At 36.8% G+C, this 15,737-nt stretch overlaps 1 protein-coding gene across 1 annotated transcript in view; it reads left to right on the forward strand.

Annotated features, from left to right (window-relative positions):
• LOC131038306 (vacuolar sorting protein 18) overlaps positions 1–15,737 on the forward strand; it is a 394,486-nt gene that overhangs the window by 366,012 nt on the left and 12,737 nt on the right. The gene's annotated exons all lie outside the window — the stretch shown is intronic.

Genomic DNA, 15,737 nt, shown 5'->3' on the forward strand with positions numbered 1-15,737 from the left:
TACATACAGCTGCAGTTCTTTTCATGTATAACCAGAATTGTAAGCAAAAGGGAGGGCTGGAAAAATATGCTTAGGTAACAGTTACATGCAATAAGACTGAAACAAGGAGCTTCATTGAAACAATTTTGTTTTACCGAATGCATAAAAAACTATGTTACTGGATATGGCATTGGGAGCCCAGTTGCCAGTCCGCATTTGAGCCGGGTCCAAGTCTATTCCTTGTGCGGCCTTGGGTTTGCCACCATTCTGGCCTCACTTGCTTTAATAAAATTGATATTTTTTTATTTTTTATTAAAAAAAATTAAGACTCTAAAGTTTATCTAAATTTGTTTTTATATATATTTAATAATGCTTATTAATATATTTATTTATTACTTTTAAAAAAAATTATAAATTCATTGATATATACTATATATTTTATTATATTAATATATTACATTTATGCATTTATTACATATATTGTTGTACCCATACCTGCAGGCTGCAACTATATCCAAATTGGCAACTTAGGTAAAAAAAAATGCACCAAAATTTCATGCACGAAAGAAAGAAATAAGAAATTATATTAATGTCTAGGAATGACTAGAATAGGTAAAAGGGACTAGAATGTACAACAGGTACAATAGCAAAGAACAAGGGCAAAAGATGCTCTAAAACTGAAGCAAATACAGTAAAGCGAGAAAAGCAGGAAAAAGAAAGAAAATTACACATGGGGGTTAATCTAAAAAAAGGTAACCCACAAACTAGAACAAATATAAATAAATGTGTGAGGGAAACCTTGCAAAGCACTAGAAGCAAATGAAGACCACCAAAAAAGGGAACAACAATTCTCAAGTGTTTGTATTCTAGTATGCATCAAAGTATTGAACAACTTATCATTATAAGACTACCAATGTAGAGTCTAAGAATGCTTGTCAAGGAAGTTTCATGACTAAGGGGGTTGGGCTAGACAATCCTAGGAGGCAATTGATATCACATAGAATTCTTCTAACATTTAAAGTCAAAGAACAACTAGTGATAGAAAAGAAACTACTAATGTGAGTGTGCCCCCAATATTTGTTGAAGGTCATGGACATCAATAAGAGATAGAGCCTGTAATGTCCCCTTCCTAGGTGACAGGCAATTGAGCAAGGATTGGCCTATCATCGGGTTTCTGTAGGCCAGTGGAGTGAAGAGGGAACCCATTATGAGGCTTGTGGAGTTGCGCAGGGGATTTATAAGCCATTTTGGATGCTTAGAGGCAGTTCTAATTTTTAAGAGGGATCCCTATTTTTTAGGGAATAATTGAGAGTTGGTCTTGGGGTGTCTATGTAATGTCCCTACTAGTTAGAGATCATTGTCCTGCAAAACAAATTGTTAGAATGCAACAAATATATATATATAACTAATCTAACTTGCAATTTAACTTTAAAATACTTAATTCAACACTAATCACAATTCTTATCTAATAAAAAGGATACAAATGTCATACGGAGATATGTCCTTAGGTGGCCATGAAGCTCGCCTTCTTGGAACCCATCTTGGTTCCAAGCCATCCAGGAAATCGAAGGTGAATTCGATTCCTGTCTTGGATGTAATTTCTTACGCCCAAGCCATCCAAGAAATCAAAGGTTAATTCGATTCCTGTCTTGGATGTAACTTCTCACACCCAAGCCATTCAGGAAATTGAAGGTTAATTCGATTCTCGTCTTGAGTGTAATTTCTTACACTCAAGCCATCCAAGGAAGACCATATGTCAATTCCTTGCCTTGGATGATGCATCTCATCATCCAAGTCCTCAGAGGGGACCGGCCAGATCCGTCTCTTCTTGGATGAACTTAGTCAACCAAGCCATATATGTGCATATAGATATTCAGTATATATATTGCCTATCAGGGATTATCATAATCCCTCCCTTAGACTAAGGGAGTTTCCTCCTTATAGCCTCCTTCATGTAATCACATTTATAATACATTTTTGCATTTTGTTACTATTTTCCATTCCATAATCCACATTTACATATTCCCGATTTAACATGTATTCCCTAACATATATTCATAAAAATGTTCATTATCCAATATTCACATTTATTTCTTAACATATATTCCTGCTATTCATTGATATGTATTTATTACTTATGTTTATACATATTCATTAAGGACCTTTCATTAACATATGTATTCAAATGTTCATTATTTATATTCATTAATATATATATTAAACTATTCATTATATTCATTAATATATATTTAAAATATTAATTACTTATATTTATTTACACATACATCCTGTGACATCTCTTACTGTTAAATTGTTATCCTAATTAATTTAAATATTCAGTTCTTTTATTATGCATCTGACTGTATTTATGTTTGTAAATATTCAGTATAACATTGTATAGTTCACTGTTATGTTATTTGATAATCAATTAGTTCTCTTCTAAGATATATTTTTTATTATATTGCATTTATTCTGGAACATAATATTTATTATTTACTGAATTATGTTCTTATCCTGGAACATGATTGTCTTTGAACAATACTCAATAATATTATTACCGTATAATATTAATAATATTAATACACCAACATTGGGTAAGGAGTACTTACCACTACAGACAACCTTTCTGACAACCTTCTGACAGTCTGATTCCTTTGTCTGCTGATCCTCCTTTTTTTACCTTGCGTTGATGCACCTTTTATATACCCCGTGGAGGGGAAAGGTTGCATCCCTCCACAGGCCCCTTTCCACACGAAGGGATGCGATAGTAGTCGCAGCCCAGGCTGCGACTACCGTCGCATCACTTCGTGCGGGGTGGGGGAGGGGGTGGGTCGTAGTCTTCAGTGATTTAATTTAAATATATTTCTTTTTTATATATTATTTATGGTATTTTTAATTGTTTACTTTGTAATACCGTTTACTATATAATATCATTTACTTTATTAAATCTATTAACATTTTAACCATTTACTTTATAATACCTTTCATTATTATTTAATATATTAAATGTATTACCAATTTAATTATTTGTTTAATAATACTTTTCCTTTATTATTATATATATTAAATCTATTAATATTTTAATCATTTATTTATATTAACCTTATTTAATTAACAATATTTAATGATTTATTTCCTCTTTAGAATATTAACATTATTTAATAATTTGCATCAGGTGATATCATGGGGGTTATCACAGTCCCTCTATCTCAATTTTGCTTGTCCTCAAGCATATTTAGGTCTTCCTCTTTTATTTATGGGGTGGCGGTAAGGAGGTGTAATGGCAAGTTTTGCTCCTTCTTCTAGTTCAATGGAGTGTTCAAATCCCCTTTTTGTGGGTAAACCCAGGGGAATGTCTTTGAAGACTTCTTTTTTTTTTTTTTTTTTATTGTTTGGTGTCTCCTAAGGATGGGTTGTATATTACTATGAATGATTTGACCTTTGGTCGGAGATTTATCCACGACCATTCATTGGGCGACCCACTCTCGTTGATCATGCCTAAGGATTTTCTCCATTTTATTACACGATATTGTCTTTGGAGAGCCATCAGGTATTCCATGGTGAACCGTCCCAATTAGTTTATCCATGGCATTCCCAAAATGATGTCATTCTCTAGGTTCACCACAAAGAAGTTCCTCTTAATTGTGTGCCCCCCCAGGGTGACTTCCAATTGAGGTATAATTTTAGTGCACCTGTCTACGACTCTGTTGCCCATGATCACTTCAAACCCTCCAAACTCTTGAGTTTTTAACCTTCTCTTTGCTGCTAAGTGTTTGCTAATGAAGTCATGTGAGGCTCCTGTGTCTACCAAAGCGATTACTTTCTGCCCTTTGATAATCCCATTGAGTTTGAAGCATCTATTCTCACTTCCTTGAGTGATGACTGCCAAGGTGCCTAGTTTCTTGCTTTCAAACCTGACCCTTTTATAGGGTCTTTCCTCATCCCGTATTTCTTCTGTGTTATTTAAGTGTCCTCTTTTACAGTCATGGCCTTTCCCCCATGGGGCCTTGCATTTGAAACATAACCCTTTCTCCCTGAGTTCCCCTCTCTCCTTACATTGGTGAATCAAACTCCAAGGTTTCTTGCAAAAGTGACAGGGCTTCTCTTGGTGGTCCCTCTGGGGTCCTTCATTCCTATGCGGCATTTTGGTTGCGGGGTTCTTGGGAGCACTAAATTCGACCATCCTAGTTTTCTTAATGGCCTCTACTAAATTTTGAGGTTCCAAGGGTTTTACAAAAATTTTAATAGTCTCTTTCAAGCCTTCTAAAAACATGTAAGTATGCCTTCTCTGAGATAGGTCAAGGACCATCCCTGATAGGTTTTGGAATTGGTCTATATAGTCTTCAATGGTTCCTGATTGCTTAAGGTGTGTTAACTCTTGGAAATACCATTCGGAGTCTTTCTAGTCAAACCGGTTGATGAGCTTTTGGGTAAACTCATTATAGGTGGAGATATTTTTGTGCCCTAGGGAAATGAGACCATCATGCCACCAATTATGGGTTGCTTCGGTTAGATGGAGTATGGCAAATTTTATAGCATCTCCTTCGGTCATGGGGCTGTATGAAAGGTATGTATCTAGTTTTTGGACCCAAGCTTGGGCACTATCCTTCCCTGACCCGTCAAAGCATGGTAGGGACATTTTGTTGACCTTAGCTTTGAGGTCTCTACCCATAGGCTTCCTCCTTCTACCTTCATTAGTCTTGGACTCACAGAAGTCCCTGAAGGAAACCACCCTTTGAACTTCTGGCTCTAATCTAGCATAAATTTGGGTCATTTCTTCCACCCCAAGTGTGGTTGGTTCCTCTTCGTCCCTCACATGTTCCTCTCTAGGAAGAAATTCGGGAACTGTTTGTCTAGAACTTTGAGGAGATCGTTCATTATCGGCGTGATTAGAGCGTGTCTCTCTTCTAGGGTTTGGAATATCTCTATTGTTGTTGTTTGTACTTTGGAGGATTAATTGGCTCATTCTTTCGAATTTCTCATTGGTTTGCTCCATGAAAATCTAAAGCTGTTTGGCTAATTGATCGGCCATTTCTTTCACGCCTTTCTTTCTCTGATATGTGATCATAAACTAAGAATCCTTCTCACAAGTTGGCAGGATTATGCTCTGATACCACTGTAATGTCCCTACTAGTTAGAGATCATTGTCCTACAAAACAAATTGTTAGAATACAACAAATATATATATATATATATATATATATATATATATATATATATATATATATATATATATATATATATATATATATATATATATATATATAACTAATCTAACTTGCAATTTAACTTTAAAATACTTAATTCAACACTACTCACAATTCTTATCTAATAAAAAGGATACGAATGCCATACGGAGATATGTCCTTAGGCAGCCGTGAAGCTCGCCTTCTTGGAACCCATCTTGGTTCCAAGCCATCCAGGAAATCGAAGGTGAATTCGATTCCTATCTTGGATGTAATTTCTTACACCCAAGCCATCCAAGAAATCAAAGGTTAATTCGATTCCTGTCTTGGATGTAACTTCTCACACCCAAGCCATTCAAGAAATCGAAGGTTAATTCGATTCCTGTCATGTCCCCCTGCTTGACCGTTATATATATATCCTAAATAAAACAATTATAAATTAATATAATAATTACCAAAGAATGATTATTTGATATTTATTTATATATTAAATATTATTATTTAATTAATATTTATTACTAATAAAATCTTAAAATATTCAAATAAAATAAATTAATATTATATCATAAACATATTTATATATTATAAATCATAAACATAGTTTACATATTCTTAATTGTAAACAACATGTATTTATTTAAAATAATACACATATAATTTACACAATCGATAATAAATAATAACAATACTATTTACAATAGAATAGACAATGACTAATAAGAAGCCTATTTAGGCATCACGTATATTGCGATCCAAATAAGACTCCCCTTAGGAAAGAAAAACCATATTATTAAACCCAAATCATTTTGTAGAGGATGTGATTTGTTTATATTATAGGGAGATGCGATCTGTTTGAAACGATGCAACCGTTTCTCTAGCAAGATATAATAAGTCCACAGCGGGGTGGGGGGGGGGGGGGGGCGGGGCGGGAACTATGATGGGATAGCTGCCGATCAGATTAGAACTATTAAGTTACAGGCGGTAACATCCTTGTTTGGTGGTATGCATGGGAACATGCTTAATACGTAAGCTTAATATAGAGTCTGATAATGTTTTATGCAAAATTTAAGGGTAACATTAATATAAACTGCAAGACACGACAGCCACTCTTAATTTAATATATAATGGCAGACCAGATCTGACGCATGTCAGATCTGTCTGCCCTTATAGTTATTAAATATTGATTTAACATGTATTCCCTAATATATATTTATAAAAATGTTCATTATCCAATATTCACATTTATTTCTTAACATATATTCCTACTTCATTGATATGTATTTATTACTTACGTTTATACATATTCATTAAGGACCTTTCATTAACATATATATTCAAATGTTCATTATTTATATTCATTAATATATATATTAAACTATTCATTATATTCATTAATGTATATATTAAAATATTTATTTACACATACATCATGTGACATCTCTTACTGTTAAATTGTTATCCTAATTAATTCAAATATTCAGTTCTTTTATTATGCATCTGACTGTATTTATGTTTGTAAATATTCAGTATAACATTGTAAAGTTCACTGTTATGTTATTCGATAACCAATTAGTTCTCTTCTAAGATATATTTTTTATTATATTGCATTTATTCTGGAACGTAATATTTATTATTTACTGAATTATGTTCTTATCCTGGAACATGATTGTCTTTGAACAATATTAAATAATATTATTACCTTATAATATTAATAATATTAATAATATTAATACACCAACATTGGGTAAGGAGTACTTACCACTGCAGACAACCTTTCTGACAGCCTTCTGACAGTCTGATTTCTTTGTCTGCTGATCCTCCTTTTTTTACCTCCCTCCCTTGCGCTGATGCACCTTTTATATACCCCGTGGAGGGGAAAGGTTGCATCCCTCCATGGGCCCCTTTCCACGCAAAGGGATGCGATGGTAGGCTGCGACTACCGTCGCATCACTTCGTGCGGGGTGTGGGGGGGGTCAGTCTTTAGTGGTTTAATTTAAATATATATTTTTTTTATATATTATTTATGGTATTTTTAATTGTTTACTTTATAATACCCATTTACTTTATTAAATCTATTAACATTTTAACCATTTACTTTATAATACCTTTCATTATTACTTAATATATTAATTGTATTACCAATTTAATTATTTGTTTAATAATACTTTTCCTTTATTATTTTATATATATTAAATCTATTAATATTTTAATCATTTATTTATATTAACCTTATTTAATTAACAATATTTAATGATTTATTTCCTCTTTAGAATATTAACATTATTTAATAATTTGCATCAGGTGATATCATGGGGGTTATCACAGTCTACGAACCATTCTGGATGATTTGAGACCATCTCCTATTTTTTTAGGATGGCTCCTATTTTTTAGGGCAAGCAAGTTGACTAGTTGACCACCGAAGGACTGGGGCGCAGAGTAGGAGCCCTTACGTGAATTTTCAAATGATTGGAAATAGTCTCCTAACTTTTAGGAGAATCCCTATTTCTTAGGAGGACACTGCCGATTCACCTGCTATATTTGGACATCACCAGGATGGCACGTGCATCTTCAGTTTTCAGTTTGGAGGAGGCTAGGTGATGGAATTTGAATAAATTAAATATTAAATTTTGACTTTAGTATTTAATAAAAGAAATAAAGTTAAGTGATTATAATATCACTTTATAATGATTTAATAAAGTATCTTAATATTATAATAAAGGGGACCACCTTGGGCCATGATGGCTAAGGGACATGATTTAAGTTGTTTTTGAACAACTTAAAATAATAAAATGAAGCCTAGGAGAAAAGGTACAGTCAGCCTAGAGGAGGAAATAATTTGATTAAAAATCAAATAAAGATTTTATTTAAGAATGATAATAATGGAAAGGCAACCCTAAAATCAAATTAGGGTTTTGACTTTTGAGACAATAAAAGAACATTGGAGGCAGCCATTTGATTATCTGTGAAATCATTTTTACAATCAACTTCTAGAACTTGAGCTCTGCAACTCAATTCAATAGCTTTGCAACTTTGAGGAATGAAAACTCCTTGAAGAGAAGGTGAAATTGGACGATACCCTAAATCACGGGATGGAGGAATTCACCCTGAATTCCTAATTGAGCCTTAATTCAGCATCTACAGGGAATTTATATGTAGACTAGAGAGGGTTTCAGATTGTGAAGGCAAATAATTCATTTCCTATGGCAGCCGTACAGCCTCCATATGCAGCCGTACCATTTGGTGGGCTTCCAAGGTGCTAGCTACCACGGCTTGAATCTCCTGAATTTCTCATGGTCACTGTTGCACAATTTCAGTGATTTAATTGGTTACAAGAATAATTCTCTCTTCCAGAATAGTGTTTTGTTTAGTAGATTGAATAATCCTCATGGGAATCGGGCATGGAAATTAGTGGAATTCAATTATTTGTTTTTGGTAATTACTATTGGGTCAAATAAAGATCATTAAAGCAATTCCCAACTTTTGGGTGTTGTTAAATTGCATTGTGCACCAATAACTTTAATAAATGTATTCCAGGCATGGCGTTGGACACCTGGTATGCAGCTCTATTATCCTATTGAAATAAATTCCTTAATTCTGAAATTATCATATTGTTGTTCTCAAAAATCAGAATTCTGAGTTTCATTAGCAGTCATTTATATTTCTATATTTTGGATTCAAAAATATTAAGTTCATTGGCAATTGCTCATGACAAAACCCCAAACAATTCATTGGAAACAAATCCGAAGCAAACACCTTTGAAAACAATCATAAAACCATCAAGTTGCAGCATAAAATTCAGAAAAAATTCTGTATAGAATTGGCAGGGATCTTTCAATGGTATCAGAGCCTTGATTCTGCTAGCCTGAGGGTGGAATCAATTTGCTTCAGTTGCTAATCACGTCAATGGCCAAAATTAAGGGTGGAAGATTATTACCTACATTCTTCACCAATGAAGGAAAAGATACCTAGCTGGGAGAAAATAACAAAGGATCCTACAAAGTTAGGAGAAACTCAACCTCAAAACAATCGAAAATTGCAACGCTTAGATATTGCACATTCAAGGAAAATTGGGCACTCTAAGTTTCATCTCCATCAACAAGTACAAGTAAGAGGCCTCATGCCAAGGCATTCAAGGATGGGTATTGCACTCTTTCGAAGGAGATATGTGACCTCTTTTTCTTCACACAATTTATGGGTATACCAAGTAAGGATGATGATTTGGTATCCACAAGTTCATATCAGTTGAAAGAAAAATCAGAAGATAGCAAGGAAAACATTGGGAGAGTAGAAGATATGAAGGCTACAAGTAAGGTTTGCAAAAAGCTATATGTAGAATTTGATAAATAGGCAAATTCAGGTTATGAGGACAAATGGATAACATTGAGGAGTGACTCACATGAGGCTTCCCCATCTTTGCAAGTCTCACAAGTGGATTCTATAGGAGAACAAAGGTCTAGAACCGCCCTTGAAGGAAAGCATGTTGAAGATGTCTAGAGGTTAAATGAAGAATTGCTTCTTGGTAATCAGCCACATGAAGGTATGAATTCTTGTAATGATCCATTACTTGAGCATAGTATTACCTCACTATCTCTTCACCCTAGTGGCAAGGCATGCAAGAGCATTTCGGTGGGTGAACTAGAGATCTTGATCGATGAAAGCATAGATCCAATTGGTGCCTCTTTGGTTGGTCACGACGCTGTCCCATCATTCATGGTGGAAGATGTGAAGGAAGTGTTTGTAACTTCAAGCAATATGCAAGGTACAGCAACCCATGGAGAGATTATTGTTGAACACGAGTCTGATTTTCTGAGTTTGACCAGGAGTTCTTTGTCATCACATGGGCCTTGTAGTGACAACATTCAAGAGAGTTTTGATGAGTATTCAGATTGCTCAAAGACTGATTTTGAATCAGCAATTGATGAAGAACATGAGATTGATATGGATAGTGAAAGTTTGAATTCATTTGACACACTACCTCCTCTTCTCAATTGGGAAGACTATGAGGAAAATCGAAATTTAGTGGTGTGTAGTGAATCCAAAGATAGCAAAGGAGAAAAGTCCCAAGTTCTGAATTTGGACAGCAAAGGTTCCTTTCCTCATTTTCTTGAGTTTGCAGATTTGACACATGGGCTAATCAGTAAAGAAGAGACCTCTAGCATTGGCATTCAAGATATAAAGGTTGGGCATGAAGTTTACAAGAAAAATATGCTTGTATCAATTGAAGATTTATCACCAAGGTATGACCATAATTCTGAAGTTCATAACAGCAGTGACATAATTTCTCTTCCTCAAGATATGGCAGCCTTTGGTCAAAAAGAGAACAATGATTTGTATTCTACATTTGAGGGCACACATGGTGCAAGCATGGGTTGTGATGATGTGAATGATACAACCTATTGTGCCTTGCACACACTCCCTGTCGTCGACAAGGTCCCCCCTTTTTTTTTCGTTCTCTCGTCTCGTCCTCGCTCAGGTCCTGGGTAGGGAATTTCTGTAATTCGTAGAGAGAGGATGTAGCAGCTAAGAATTTGAATGTTGAGAAGATGACTAGCCTAAGTTCTAGGTACTGGAGTGTTTACATCTTGAAGATGAGAAGCAAAATTTTGCATCTAAGTCAGATGACCAAGCTACCAAGGGGGTTTTGAAAATTCAAAGTTTGCAAAATGATCCTAAAGCCGAGTTGAAAATGTCTTTAAGACCTCTTGAGAACCAAAATCAGCCTCTAAGGCCAAAATGCAAATTCAAAATCTCTAAGGCCCAAAATCGGCCTCCAGACCAAAATGCAAAGTCGTTGAAAGCAAAATCGACCTAAGCACCAAAACGTTACAACGCAAAAGTTTAAAATTCGGCTTGATAGGCCGAAATGAGAGAAACAAAGTAAAGGTAAAGAGCTCACAAAGTTGCCTCCTAAGCTGAAATTCATTAAAGCCCACAAAGTCGGCCTCCAAAGCCAAAATGCAAAGTTCAACGAAGTCCTTAAAAACCGGCTTCTAAGCCGAAAATGGGAAAAGATAGAAAATCGCAAAAATGTCCAAAAGAGTTTTAAAACGTCTAAGCTCATGAAATCAGCTTTCAGGCCGAAAAATGATAAAAGAGGTGAAACTTGCTGAAATTGAGACAAGTAATAAAGTTCACGCAATTCGGCCCAAATGGCCGAAAAGATACAAAACTCTCAAAATCCTCTTCATACCCGAAAATGAACAAATGCCCAAAATCGCGAAAATGGGCAAAATAACCGAAAATCTTCAGGAGTCTAATATCGCACGAAGGCACCCAATAGGCCGAATAAACTTGAGTTCTCAAAGTTAGCTTCCAGGCCGAAACTGGCTGCAAACCAAGTCGCGATTTCGAGTCATTTGGCCGAAATGATAGACCCTCAAATCGGCCTCTAAGACCGAAATACAAGATCACCTAAGTTCTTAAAGTCGACTTTCAGGCTGAAAAGGAAGAAAACACTAAAACAAAACGCCGTCTTTTGGCCCTTCAAGCCAAAAACCATCTTCTAAGCCGAAAACCAAGTCTAAAAATCACGTGATATTATTATTTGGCCCGAAATCTCACATTTTGGTCTAATGTCCGAAATTGTTATGAAAGAGCATTTTTACATAACCCGAAGATCGCCTGAAGCTTGAACTAGGCGTCTCAAGGTGCAAAAGACAATCACGCAATTCGGCTTAGTAGCCCAAAATTGGTAACAAAGAGAACACAAAAGAAGATCGCACATTCTCATAGTAAGCCGAATTCCTTCTAAGGCAAACGGATGCGCGAAGTGTGGTGATTTCACAGGAAACGAAACTGAACAAAACCCTGCCATTGTCCCAAAATCGATGTTTAACATGTGGTGAAAGGTTGAGGTCGTGCGAGGAGGTTCAAAATCACACATTTGTGTATTCAAAGTCCGAATTTATTTCAAGAGGGAAGACGTTGGAACCATTAGTTGCGCTATTCAAAGAGAGGGCGATCTAAACTTCAGAGGGAGGGCATCTTTTCACTTTGGTTCATCGGCCCGAAATTGTAGAGGTTCTTAGACGCCAAGTTCACCATTTGAGTTTAGAAGTCTAAACACCATCAGCAAACCTTTCATTGTGTTACCAGGTAAATTCGAAATTTGCCCTTGAATGGTTAGATTGTTGCATTTAGTGAATAACCATGTTTCTTTTACCTAGGGTGAAAATGCAAATCAAAACCAAGTAAATTATAAAAGTTTAACCTCATGAAACATCAGTGACCTGCCAAATTCGGCCTCCAGTCAGCAACAAATGAAATGATAAAATTTTAAACTTGCTCAAAATCAATAACAGCTAACTGGCAAATCGGCCTTCAGACTGAAATTTTGAACTTAGACAAACTTTAGGTTTCAAGCCTAAATTGAACATTGGAGCATTGTTCCAAGCACCCTTGAAACGTTTGAACCTCCTTTTAATAGCCAATAAAGAAAACAAGTTCGAAAATAAAGCACTTTTAAAACTGAAGCCTTTTTTTCAAGTTCCAAATCAGTTGTATAGGAAGCGGCATCGTTCAAAGACACTCATCCGATATCAATGACCAACAACTTTCGAAATTTAAAGCTTTTCAAAGGTCCAAAACGCATAAACTCATCTTTCAGAGATTGCAAACGCAGAATCATCTTCAAACAATTAGCATACCATTATCAAAACATTCAAACGCTCAGTCGCAAGCCAAAACGTTTGCAAATTCCCACATCAACAAAATCAGGAGCAATGATATTTTGAAACTTTGTTCAAACCAACCAACTGATTTTCAACTTTGAATTGCATTCATTCCCCAAGCGCAGGATTTAAAATGTTTTAAAAACCTATTCCGAAATGCTTTCAAGCATTAAGTTATCTCGTTGGTCATCAATTTTAAATGCTAATGTCGTCTTCTAGCCTTGCTAACCCGTTTTTTTTGCCTTAATCTTGTCTCGTAATCCATGTCTGATTGTGCAGGATAGATGCCTAAATTAGCGACAGAGTCCTCGAAGGCACCTGACGCAATTGGAACATCACGGATTTCCAAAGCTGAGATTCCCCGCAAGGTCAAAAAAATGAAGTACCGATACCAAGGAGGAGTCAAGGAGTCAAAGGTCCAGAGTGTGTGGGACAACATAGGTGATATGGACCTGGGACATATTGATATTCAGGATTTCAGGAACAGAGTGTACTCTCTTAACGCCTATGGCAAGCCCAAACGAATGATGGAGAGTGGTATTGCTCAGGCAGTTGGTTTCCCTCCGGTCGTGCAGAATTATGAATTAGTGGTTGAAGCTGCTAAACATTGTTAGTCAGAAACCAGATTAGTGGTATTTAAAGGGATGGTACTAGCTGACTTCATGCCTGAAGCCCTTGGGGAAGCATTTGATATCCCGTTTCTTGATAATCCCACTGCCACAACTATCGATGAGGCTCAAATTGTTTATGACATGAATCTTGTTAAGTGCAAAACATTGATAAACGAAGAATGGTTCAGCGAGAGAAGACCACAAAGCACTAGAATCAGTAAAAAGACCCTCAGAAGCGATTTCCACAATGAGTATGGTGATATGGTTACCTTACTCAGCCGAGTCATGGGACTTTCTCAATCCAATCTCTTTGAGGAATGGATGTTCTACTTCACCGAGCAAGTCTTCGCTGGGAAGTCTAAGTTTGACTGGGCTCAGATCATCGGCAACAATATTCATACACAGCTGGTTGAGCTTGAAGAGAAAAAGTACTTTACCGTGACTTCCTACTTGGTCTACATGTTTGCTCGACATCAGCCATTGCCGAGATTAATTAAGAAAGGTGAGATTGGGAATGGGCCGAATCAGGGGAAAGTATACGACTGCTACCCTCAGTTGCATTACTATGACATTGCCCAAAGAGAAAAGAATAACATCGCATATGCAATTGGTCAGTACGAGTGTGTTAATGATGCTTTTACAATGCACCTAGTTAGATTAATGCAAGAAGGATTGCATATAAGGTTGTCAAAGCAGGCTACCACCTTGATCCGGAAATACGGTGCATGGTTCATCCAATTCCCCAGATTCACCTACATCAAAATAGTAGGCTTTGAGGGAACACCATACCAGCTTCCGCGTTATCCATTAGATAGATTAGTCCTCATGGAGGTACCAAGGCAGGCACACCCAGCAGGTAGCTTACTCAGAGACAAAAAGCAATCAGGGTTCACCTTCCCCGTGATTTTGGGTAATCTTGATGTACGCTTCAAGAATTTGGTGCAAGCTGAAGAATCATTTGCCGAATTAGCATCCTATTGCTTACAGGAGCATTTCCCCAGAAAATGCTTTGACCATGATGGATTGGGAAAGAAGGCCTACGACAAGCATTACAGGGCCAAGGTATTGATTGAGGACTATTGGAGCAATTGTTCAGATGACTTTGAGGTCCTCAGCGGGAATATTCAAGGTTGAGTGTTCAACAAATGCGGCTTTATGAGTACCGCCAAGTCCCAGATCAAGTAACAGACTATGGAAACTGCTTGCAAGTCCGGGAATTTGAAGCAGTCAAGGACCTCCCGCCAGCCATTGATTGGACTCAGGACCCGATCACATATTTTGAAGTAGTCATGGAAGGTCCAAGAAGGTACACAGATAACTGGCTATCCCAACAAATAGAGAGGCTGACTCATGAAGGAACCCAATTCACATACAATTTAATGGGTAGTCTTGATTCCCAGTCTTCAGAGGACGAAGGAACCTCAAGCGCACCAAAAGAAAAGGTTGAGAAACCTGAAAAAAAAGAGAAAGAAAGCAAGAGCCAATAGAGGGACTCCGACGTCGAAAAGAACAAGAAGAGAAAAGATCCCAATCAGGAGGCTAGAGGTTACTTCCTCATCCAAGGACCCCAGTTCGGAGGATGATGTGGTTGAACTTGATTTCATGCCCACTCCACCTTCACAGAATGATCCTGTTGCATCGGAGGCAAATAATCCTCAAATACAGAATGAGCAAGAGGCAGAGGTGAGGATCATTGGTTTGGATGGACCTGGAAATCAGGTCAAGGAGGGAGAGATTGCACCTGATCAAGAGATTGGTAAACAAGAGCTCACACAAGAGAGCGGGCATGAGTTGCAGCAGAAAGGCGGCAACAAAGATGACACCACGGTTGAGGGAGAACAGAAAGAGGATGGAACTCAAGAACCCAGCAGAACTGAAGAGCAACCATTACTAGAGGATACCCAGCAGTTGCTCAGTGAAGTGGGAGAAAACTCAATTGAGTAAAGGATTAGATACTGCACCCATTCCTCCTATATCTGATCAATTACGGATAAGCAGTGAGTCAGTTGAGGCCTCCAAAGAATAGAGTAGGAATCTAGCAATTACATCTAGCCAAACCATCCCTCAGGACTAGTTAATAACTCACGCACAGCGGAAAGCAGTTGTCAAGCCACCAATTAACCTGGAGGATATCTTCTCTCGAATAGGAGAAATAAAATCCAAAGGCAGGAAAAAGCCGAAGACTTACTCCAAGATCACTGAAGATGAGCAAAGGAATCGCTTGATTCATATTGCTACCCCACCTGCAGACAAACTAGCAGATCAGATTGCATTGGCTAATTACAGCGTCA

The sequence above is a fragment of the Cryptomeria japonica genome, chromosome 6, assembly GCF_030272615.1.
Source record: "Cryptomeria japonica chromosome 6, Sugi_1.0, whole genome shotgun sequence".
NCBI lineage: Eukaryota > Viridiplantae > Streptophyta > Pinopsida > Cupressales > Cupressaceae > Cryptomeria > Cryptomeria japonica.